Raw genomic sequence first — 10,315 nt, 5'->3', positions numbered from 1 at the left:
TCAGCGGTTAGTGTCATACATACCTACAAGGAACATGCGCGGCTGTCAACAACTATTCTATGCTAAAACGTGATGAGGGGGGAAAAAAACGGCCACGCGGCTTTCGAAACTAAATTTTAATAAGCTGGTGACATTCATCAATACCGTATGACCTAACAGTGCGTTTATATTTTAACTGTATCAGTAATGGTGCTAATAGCAAAGTATTTTGAACCAGCTGTGTGGGTAACGTAACTACAAGCAGCGGCAAAGGGAATCACTGAGAGGAAGAGCATTCAGATGGCCGAGACGTAATGCGCAGAACAGAAAACCTGCAACATTAACGAGTCTGTTTTTTTAAGGCCTCTTACAATCGCAGTATTACAATTAATGTGAGAGTTATGCCGTCTTTTGCAACTATATTGAAGTCTTATTTAGATCGAACTCGTTTCGCTTTGTTTAAAGCATCTTCATTGGTCACTGTAACAATAGTGGGTTTGTTTAAAAAAAATTGAAAGCGGATAATTAACCTTAGAACGGTCGGGCTGGGTCTGTGAGACCCACTGGTTTTTGTTTCACTGACTTTATATTCCTATAGTTGCTGATTTGACTCGAGCGCCCTGCTACCTTCCTGAAACATCCGAGAGAAAGCATTATTGTCGTGAATAAGGTTTTTCTTCGTTTAGTCATTGTTTGGCAGTCTTTCAAAAGGCGCGCGGGTCTGTCAGACCCAGCCCGACCGTTTATGTAACTCATTTCTGCCGGTGCAACCCCATTTTTATTTTGGTGTATCACTGAGTAACTAGTTATTTTGTGAACTATATGTGATGTCCTAACACCGAATTATCATTGTCAGTTGCCTGCAGTATAACATGGCAAGACTCAGTCCGGAACCGCGCAACTGCTACGGTCGCAGGTTCGAATCCTGCCTCGGGCATGGATGTGTGTGATGTCCTTAGGTTAGTTAGGTTTAAGTAGTTCTAAGTTCTAGGGGACTGATGACCACAGATGTTTAGTCCCATAGTGCTCAGAGCCATTTGAACCATTTGAACATGGCAAGAGAAAGTCTTTCATACAGGGAAATTTGCAGAACTTTGTATGATGATCAGACTGAAGCAGACGATTCTGATGCGGACCCAGACTTCAAAATAAACAGTTATCATGACAGCAACAGTGAAATAAGCGGTGATGAAGAGGAAGATGTTCAGTCATCTACCGACACGGACGCACCTGCTATTGCTGATTCAAGTACAGCTCCTCTAACTGACTCAGGTACGTCACCTATACTCTATTACAAAGGAAAGAATAAAGCAACTAAATGGCGAAAATCGTGTTCCCCACAAAGCGTTCGAACAAGACACCACCACATAATTATAATGCATTTGCCTGGAAGTATTCGAGATGCGATGGATGTACATTCCCTGCTAGAATTATGGCAGTTAATTTTTAGCAATGCATTGATTGATACAGTTCTTGAATCAACCAATAGCTATATTGATTCAGTTCGAAACAATTATGCAAGTGACCCGAACATGGATAGGCCTACTAATTTTGATGAACTGAAGGCATATTTTGGCCTACTTTATTTAACTGGAACATTGCATGGCGGTAAAATGAAGACTTTTGGAATACAGATGGGACAGGAATAGAAATCTTTCGTGCAAGTATGTCACTGAAGAGGTTCAGATTTTTGATTCGTTGTATCAGGTTTGACAACATCCTTACAAGGGAAGAAAGAAAAGCACAAGATAATCTTGCTCCGTCAGAAAACGTTGCTTTGGACGAAATGCAACATTTGGAAGTTTATGCAGGTGCACAACCCCAAGGACCGTACAAAGTCAGTAATAAGGCAGATGATGTTTTCTGTCTTGTAGACCCAGTAAAAGAGTCTGGAAGAAATTTGGCGAAAGACAATTGGTTTACTTCTTACCCCATCGTCAAAAAACTATTACAAGAATTTGACGAAAGACAATTGGTTTACTTCTTACCCCATCGTCAAAAAACTATTACAAGAAAAGAATATTACTGTTGTTGGTGCGTTAAAAAAAAAGCCTGAAATTCCGTTTGACTTTTTACCCAAAAAATCTAAAGAAGTGTACTCAAGTATGTTAGGATTTCAGGAAGATGTCACATTACTTTCATATGTACCAAAACGAAACAAATCTGTACTCGTTTTGTCGTCAACGCACCATGATGATGAAATTGACAGTGACAGCGGTGGAAAGAAAAAACCAAGTATAATAACGCACTACAACAAAACCAAGGGCGGCATAGACGTCGTTGATGCTATGTGTGGTGAATATACTGTTGGTAGAGGGACAAGACGGTGGCCTCTGTCTCTTTTTTCAGTTGTTGAACACTGCAGCTCTGAATGGCTACATCGTGTTCAAAGCCAACAAAACTGTATCAGTTAGACGAGAATACCTCAGAACACTAGGAAAGTCTCTCATTAAGACCATATTTTACAATGCGCGCAACCCAACCAAACCTCCCGCGCGATATTCGCAGGCTTGCCTCTAACCTCTCCAGTACCGAAGAACAAAGAATAATCGAAGATCCACAACCAGGGAAAAGGGGAAGATGCTACAAATGCAAGGACTGCAAAACTAAATAGTTTTGCGAAGTTTGCAAATTGTGGTTAAGCTTGGCACATGCAGAAATGGTTTGCGGCGACTGTTTTGAAAAGTGATAACTTTAGAGGACGGTATTTCATGAACTATTCTTCAAAGTCATGATTTCCATTTATACAACGAAAGTTCATCATTTTTGTTTCTTATTTCTACAACTTACTCTCATTATATTGTTGTTGTTGTTGTTGTTGTTGTGGTCTTCAGTCCTGAGACTGGTTTGATGCAGCTCTCCATGCTACTCTATCCTGTGCAAGCTTCTTCATCTCCCAGTACCTACTGCAACCTACATCCTTCTGAATCTGCTTAGTGTATTCATCTCTTGGTCTCCCCCTACGATTTTTACCCTCCACGCTGCCCTCCAATACTACATTAGTGATCCCTTGATGCCTCAGAACATGTCCTACCAACCGATCCCTTCTTCTGGTCAAGTTGTGTCACAAACTTCTCTTCTCCCCAATCCTATTCAATACTTCATCATTAGTTACGTGATCTACCCATCTAATCTTCAGCATTCTTCTGTAGCACCACATTTCGAAAGCTTCTATTCTCTTCTTGTCCAAACTATTTACCGTCCATGTTTCACTTCCATACATTGCTACACTCCATACAAATACTTTCAGAAATGACTTCCTAACACTTAAATCTATACTCGATGTTAACAAATTTCTGTTCTTCAGAAACGCTTTCCTTGCCATTGCCAGTCTACGTTTTATATCCTCTCTACTTCGACCATCATCAGTTATTTTGCTCCCGAAATAGCAAAACTCCTTTACTACTTTAACTGTCTCATTTCCTAATCTAATACCCTCAACATCACCCGACTTAATTCGACTACATTCCATTATCCTCGTTTTGCTTTTGTTGATGTTCATCTAATATCCTCCTTTCAAGACACTATCCATTCCGTTCAACTGCTCTTCCAAGTCCTTTGCTGTCTCTGAAAGAATTACAATGACATCGGCGAACCTCAAAGTTTTTATTTCTTCTCCATGGATTTTAATACCTCGTCCGAATTTTTCTTTTGTTTCCTTCACTGCTTGCTCAATACACAGATTGAATGACATCGGGGACAGGCTACAACCCTGTCTTACTCCCTTCCCAACCACTGCTTCCCTTTCACGTCCCTCGACTCTTATAACTGCCATCTGGTTTCTGTACAAATTGTTATTATACTCTTATCTCAGTCAAATTTACTTGTATTTTCAGTTGCTAGAGGGTTTAGTACTACAAAGATGTATATGCTTCAGTTTTTTTTACAGTAATTATTGTATGCTGCAGAAAGCTAAACTAATGTCACTATAGCATTTAGTAGTACCTAATCAAAATAAAAATTCGAAGTTTTATCTAAACATACTGTTTGTCATTTGTTACAAGTGATTTATTTATTGGGTCCCACAGACCCAGCCCGACCGTTCTAGGGTTAAGACTGTCATAAGAAACAGATTGGATTTACATTTCATTAAAACGTACCTTGCCAACGGTCTGGCCGCAGTGGTAACACCGGTTCCCGTCAGGTCACCGAAGTTAAGCGCTGTCGGGCTGGGCTAGCACTTGGATGGGTGACCATGCGGTCTACCGAGCGCTGTTGGCAAGCGGGGTGCACTCAGCCCTTGTGAGGCAAACTGAGGAGCTACTTGACTGAGAAGTAGCGGCTCCAGTCTCGTAAACTGACAAAACGGGCGGGAGAGTGGTGTGCTGACCACATCAGCTTCCAGTGACGCCTGTGGGCTGAGGACGTCACGGCGGCCGGTCGGTAGCGTTGGTACTTCGAGGCCAGTTCTGGCAGAAAGAAAAGTACCTGGGATGTGGCTCTGAGCACTATGGGACTTAACTGCTGAGGTCATCAGTCCCCTAGAACTTAGAACTACTTAAGCCTAACTAACCTAAGGACATCACACACATCCATGCCCGAGGCAGGATTCGAACCTGCGACCGTAGCAGTCGCGCGGTTCCGGACTGAGCGCCTTAACCGCGAGACCACCGCGGCCGGCGTACCTGGGATGGTGTGCGGTGTTTTGTATTTGAAACGATGTAGCGACGAATACCTATTTCATACTGTCCCGTTTTTTTGTGACAGTCGTGATTTTTGTAGCTATGTTTCAAACTTTTTCAAAGGTAATTCGAGACTCGTATTTTTTGCGGGCTAAACAATAATGAAACGATTTGTCCCCAATTAGATATTTATTCCACTTGTATCGCTATGTTTTATTATTAGTTGATGACACTGAAAGATCTGCTACTGTTCCGAAAAGTACCCAATAACATTATTGTGCACAAGGTACAAAGCTGGCTTCCCCACCATATGTCATCTGTGCGCGCGCAGTTATATCCGAATTATTGTGTGCTACATACTGTTACGCTATGCTACGTCATTATGTGAATTATGATGAATCTTTCACGTGCTTTTGAAGAATACAGACATGCTGAAGAAAATTCACAGCACTAATAAATACAGTATGTCTGCTCAATTCCTTCATCTTACAAGATGATTTTAAAATATAAATTAATGTCCTTTTTTAACAAATAAAAGCTATTTTTTATTTGTTACATTTAATTAAAATCTTGATTTGCAACAAAAATTTTTAATGTGCCCCGAATTTGGATGTACAAAATATCTTCACATTTCATGTTATGATACATCGGGAAAAAAGTTAAAATCATAGGCTATTTCGTTTTACTAAAATATTAAAGTGAAATAATTCGTTTTGAAAGGTTTTTAGTACTTACTTTATTTTTCTTACTCAACTCGGAGAAGAGCGTCTATGCTATGGTGTAGTGTAATGTGTATTTGTCTGGGACGGGGTGGGGGCAGAGGGGGGTGAGTGAATGAGCAGAGGCAGGCTGCAGACGGGGGTGGGGCTTCCAACATTATATGTACGTCACTGCCCACATGGAAACATAATAACAGGGATCCTTCGTACATTCAGTCAACAGATAGACAAAGTAATTTTAGTAACAGTTCACATTTGATTGCACAGTACAGACATGGATGTGAAAGGAAAGGCAGAAGTTTATTGTCTCGTCAGAAATGCAGTCGTTGGGCATGATGTGCTATACATCGTGAGAGTGGAGAGAAAGTTCAACGATGACATCTAGTGGATCATCATGGTAATCGCCTGACACGATTTACAAAAACTGGAAATAATTTTATCCAGAATGGTTGTAAATTTGAGCAACGGATATCCAGAAATGTGACAATACTCCTCGTCACTGACATCAGTACAACGATACATAACTTTCGTTAGAAACCAAATTACGTCAGTACAAAGGCATTAGAGCGAGCATATAACATAAGTTTAAAAAATTAAGTTATTACCCTGCATGAAGGTTATAATTGAGTTTCTCTGTGACAGACTTGCTAACGCATAAATGAAACGTCGAGTGGCTCCTCAGACGCTTGAAAGCATTTCGATTTGACAACACTGCCACGATTTCAGTGTTAGCATCGCTACCTACTATATTAAAACAGCATTTGGTTTCGTGAGACTGAATTCACCGTTTCAAATGTTTCCACCGCTACTTGGTAATCCGAACTATATCACTAGCAACCGCAACGCTAAACCCCGAGATCACGGAGATGGCTTCATAAACGATTTCATCTAACGGAGCTCAGACACATGAATTAATTTTTCCTTCGATAATTTCCACGGATTTTGTAACTTCTGCGCATATCCTAATTTAGACACAATTTGCAGGTACATGAATTACGAAAGTAAAGGATCAGCTTGTCTTAGCTGTTTTAAACGCACAAAACGGAAGATTGTACTATCCAGGTGTAAACTGATACTGGAAATTTAACATATCCGAACAGTTCTGTAACGGTTCTCTTCCTGTTATAAGATCATGATAAGAATACTTATTGGTTTTTTATGATATGAACAAATGGAGTCTTCCTCGCTAGTTGACCTGGATTATCTGTAACATGCTACTCTATTGTTTAGGATATTTGGAACTGAGTAGATGATACATTTTGAAAGATATTTAAAATGTTGACTCAATTAAGTCTGGTTTTACAACCCAAGTATTCACCGCTCACACATGGTTTTTGTAGCCTGTCCTCACTATCGGCCTGCTAAAGGTACGTATAAAACAGCACAAAATATACCATTTTAAGTCTGGATCAGCAACTTTATGTTTGAAGTGGAATAAACTTTAATGGTTATTGCTCTTTCGGCAGACTTGTCTCTCCTGAAAATTTGTTGGATTCGCCAGGAAACAGAACATCAATTCGTAACTGAAACACAAGTCAAACGTTGTATTTCGTTTCGCTTGTATATCAATGCACCTGAACATACTGACATTTTCTCCTCTCACATTTTAGACGCTCAGAAAAAACCTAACGATTCGTCTGAGAAGACAGCTGTAATGTATCAGACGCTCGGATACGGCTTACTGCAGCTTCTCGGTCGAACGGACAAACCGCACTGCGCCGACATCTTAACGTAAACAGCGTCGCCGCCATCGCGCATGCGCATTGTTCGACAGACTGGCGCGCATGCGCACTACCGCCACCGGCTCCTTTTCGCATCACTAGGAGTCGGTCTCTTGTAGGTTCGTGTTGGCGTGAACGCAGTCAGATCGTTGTGTGGTCTCGTGGTGGTAGTGGTGAGCAGAGTTGGTCTGTGGGCGATTTGCGCCAGTACGTGAGTGAGTGTGTCTGTGCTAGTAGTGGCCGTTTCACGGGATCGACTCTTCATCGCTGCGGTTTTTGTAACAGAGTTTTGGCCCAGGTAAGTAAGCAGCCCGTTTCTGAAATATATGTTTGCCGTTCGGGTAACGTTGTTTCACTCTCTATAAATTCACCTAAGTTATAAAATTCGTTTTACAAGCCATCAAAGAACGTACCACTATTGGTGCCAAGCGAATTTCCCGATATACGCGCGCTAGCCGGTATTTGCACCGGCTGCTGGCATTACGAAACGGTCAGTTGGGCGCAAGCACAAAAAGCACAGGGCGTAGCAACTTAAGACAGCCGGTAACCCCGTGGCCTAGATCGGGGTCGATGGCTCAGCAGCTCTCTGCGAAACAGGTTCTAAATAAAGTTGCTTTTTTGGTCGCCGCAACACGTGTCCACGCCACGGGTTTCCCAAGTTTGGGAGAAAAACAAGCAGAACACAGACCCGGCTGCTTATTGTTGCAGATCACAAAATAGTGTAAAAACTAAAGCTAAACTGTCTTAAAATTATCATTGTTGTTAACATAAGGGCAACGTCACCACGTGGGTGTAGTAATCAGGCTAGCGCTACTTTTAGATCATTAAATTTTGTTACACGCTTCCTATGTTTGACGTGAATGTAACATTATTCCGGTGAGACCTAATGTTAATTTAACACTTCGTCGCGCGAACTAATATTTGCGCTAAGATTGCTGCACTCTGTGTAGTATGTGCACACGCTGCTATTCTCAAAGAATCAGCATATGAGACGTTAGGAACAATTTTGTGGGTACGTTGCTCTCAACGGCTTGCACAACCTTAGGAAACTTTTCTGCGTGAAATTGATTCCAGCCATAAAAAAGTTTTAAATCGATACTTGTTGAAAAGGCAACGAAACGCTTTGAAAGGAAGGGTGACTAGTTTTAACAAAAGCAGGTAGTCCGCTATTGAGATAGACATAAATTTCGCATGCAAACCGCAAAAAGTGCCCATAGGATTTTCTTGGTTTGATAAGGTATTGCAGTTTGTCGCTTTTAATCATGCATTGTGTTGTCAGCGCAAGTACGTTTCCACGTCAGATTAGTTATAATTAGGATATTACAGCCATAATTTACTAGTCACGTATGTGCTGCTTGATTGGAAGGGAAACTAGGAAGATATATTTGCTCGTAGAAGCTAGAGACCTCATAGTTTTCATCTTTCACATGGTGCATTGCGCATTTACATTCGTACACTTGCAGCGCGTTAATGCCCGTGAAAAAAGCAACCACAAATGTTGTTCCTGAGTCTGACCACATTTCGCCTTCCATTCATTTAGAACTTAAGTTACACCTCCTTCTGGGGTAGACTTGACAAGCGCCCTGTGAGCTAAGATTTTTAGAGGAATCTGTCTCCCGCGATAAAGCCTGTAATGAAAAGTAGTCTTTCATACAAATTATGGTGGTCCGTTAAGTGGGCTCTTACTCAGTAGCTCACAATTTAAATTGCCAACAACTGTTATAGTCATACAGCGCATGCTGAGACCGCTTTTGTTTATAATTTAATTTCAGCATAAAGGGACCACAGCAGTAAACCTCGAAATACTAAGGAAATACTTGACTTGTTTATTTTTTAAGAGTAATAAAACAATAAATATATAGCTTTGTGCGCTGCCTAATGCAGTCGACTGTCTGCTTTGATCATTGAGAGATTTTGCACACTGAAATAGAAACCGTTAGCGCAGGTAGCGTTAAACTGTTAACGGAGCTGTTTCTTCACCGTAGCTTTGTTAAAATTTCCTGTTTGTTTCGCGAATGACGAGGTTTGCAAAAATGTGTAGGTGTAACTTGGAGATTAGACTATCGCCGTACTAGATGCTAATGAATTATTTTATTTTATTTTTTTGTTTTAACTTTTGCCTTTGATTGTTTCATACATTTATAACGTGGGGATTCATAGAGGCCGTAAGTTTCACGTGCTCAGGGCTTTATAATCGGTCGCAGATGCTGAAGGTGAAGGATAATGAGCCTTCCAAACATTTTGCCGAAAGCATTTATATTTTTGGACACAGTAATTTCCAAAATTTTCTGCTAACATTCGGTGAATCCAGTAACTTGAGATCTGAGTCTCGAAAATAGCAAGAAATTACAAGCTTAGTTTGCTTCGGGATATTTTTCAGTTGCGTTCGTGAGGTTTAGCCTTCGTAGATAGGGTTTGCATCCGGACCAACTGTAGAAAACAATTGCAGCCAGAATGAGGCGCCCGTTGCAAACCGGAGGAAGTTACGAAGAACATGCTTTATTTGTCAAACATCAGACAGGCTTTGCCGATTGTAGGTGGAAACGTCAAGAAAAAGAAGAGATTCCTCCAATTTACAAGCTCGCATAGCTGTAGTGTAAGTGAAATACTGAAACGGTGCGTGAGCATTTCTGTTCTATACCGTGCAAATTTATTTTCTAGGTTTGATGCTGTTACCAGTTTTTCAGTCAGGTGCGCGAAACGTAATTTCCACATTTTTGGACAGTGATGTTATAGATCTGAATTAGTTTGTTGCGAGTTGTGATGAAGCAATATACTTAGCAGGAATGTTTCAAATTAACCGTAATAGATTGTGTTCAAAATATATGGCTTGTTACGTCAGACGGTATTGTAAACCTTATACATTTCGTATTTTTAGCATAAAAGCTTTTTTATGGCAGTGTGGATCATTATATTCTACTGTCAATTACCTGGACATTTAGGCGCACTACAGCTCGGTAGGTCAGTTTCGAGCTTTACTGCTGGTGTTCACAAAGGGCATATTTCCTCTTCCTACGTCTCGATTCACAACCCCGTCCTCCCCATGAATGTTGCGCTCTTCCAAGCTAGTCTACCCTGTGCAAGAAAGTGTCTTTGTCTCTGCGTAACTACTGCAACCTACAGACGATAAACAAAATATGGAAACACAGAAACACATGATCATGCGTAATACGATGTAGCAAATCCGCTGACACTCGAAACAGCTTCCAGTCTTCTCGGAATGGATAAATATAGGTCTTGTATGGTTTTAAAGGGAATCATATTCTCCCTGCAA

At 40.9% G+C, this 10,315-nt stretch overlaps 1 protein-coding gene and 1 pseudogene across 2 annotated transcripts in view; both read left to right on the top strand.

Moving 5' to 3' along the window:
* The first annotated feature begins 4,082 nt into the window (after window positions 1-4,082).
* LOC126093067 (5S ribosomal RNA) lies at window positions 4,083-4,200 on the top strand (annotated as a pseudogene).
* A 2,953-nt stretch (window positions 4,201-7,153) lies between these two features.
* LOC126092471 (multidrug resistance-associated protein 1) overlaps window positions 7,154-10,315 on the top strand; it is a 362,912-nt gene continuing 359,750 nt past the window's right edge. For both annotated transcript variants that reach the window (XM_049908084.1, XM_049908085.1), the window contains exon 1: window positions 7,154-7,339. The gene's annotated coding sequence lies outside the window, so the exon portion shown is untranslated. The remainder of the gene's footprint in view (window positions 7,340-10,315) is intronic.

Source organism: Schistocerca cancellata, chromosome 7 (assembly GCF_023864275.1).
Source record: "Schistocerca cancellata isolate TAMUIC-IGC-003103 chromosome 7, iqSchCanc2.1, whole genome shotgun sequence".
In the NCBI taxonomy this organism is placed as follows: domain Eukaryota; kingdom Metazoa; phylum Arthropoda; class Insecta; order Orthoptera; family Acrididae; genus Schistocerca; species Schistocerca cancellata.
The sequence above is the reverse complement of the archived record's forward strand: the minus strand, read 5'-3'. Positions and strand labels throughout refer to the sequence as shown.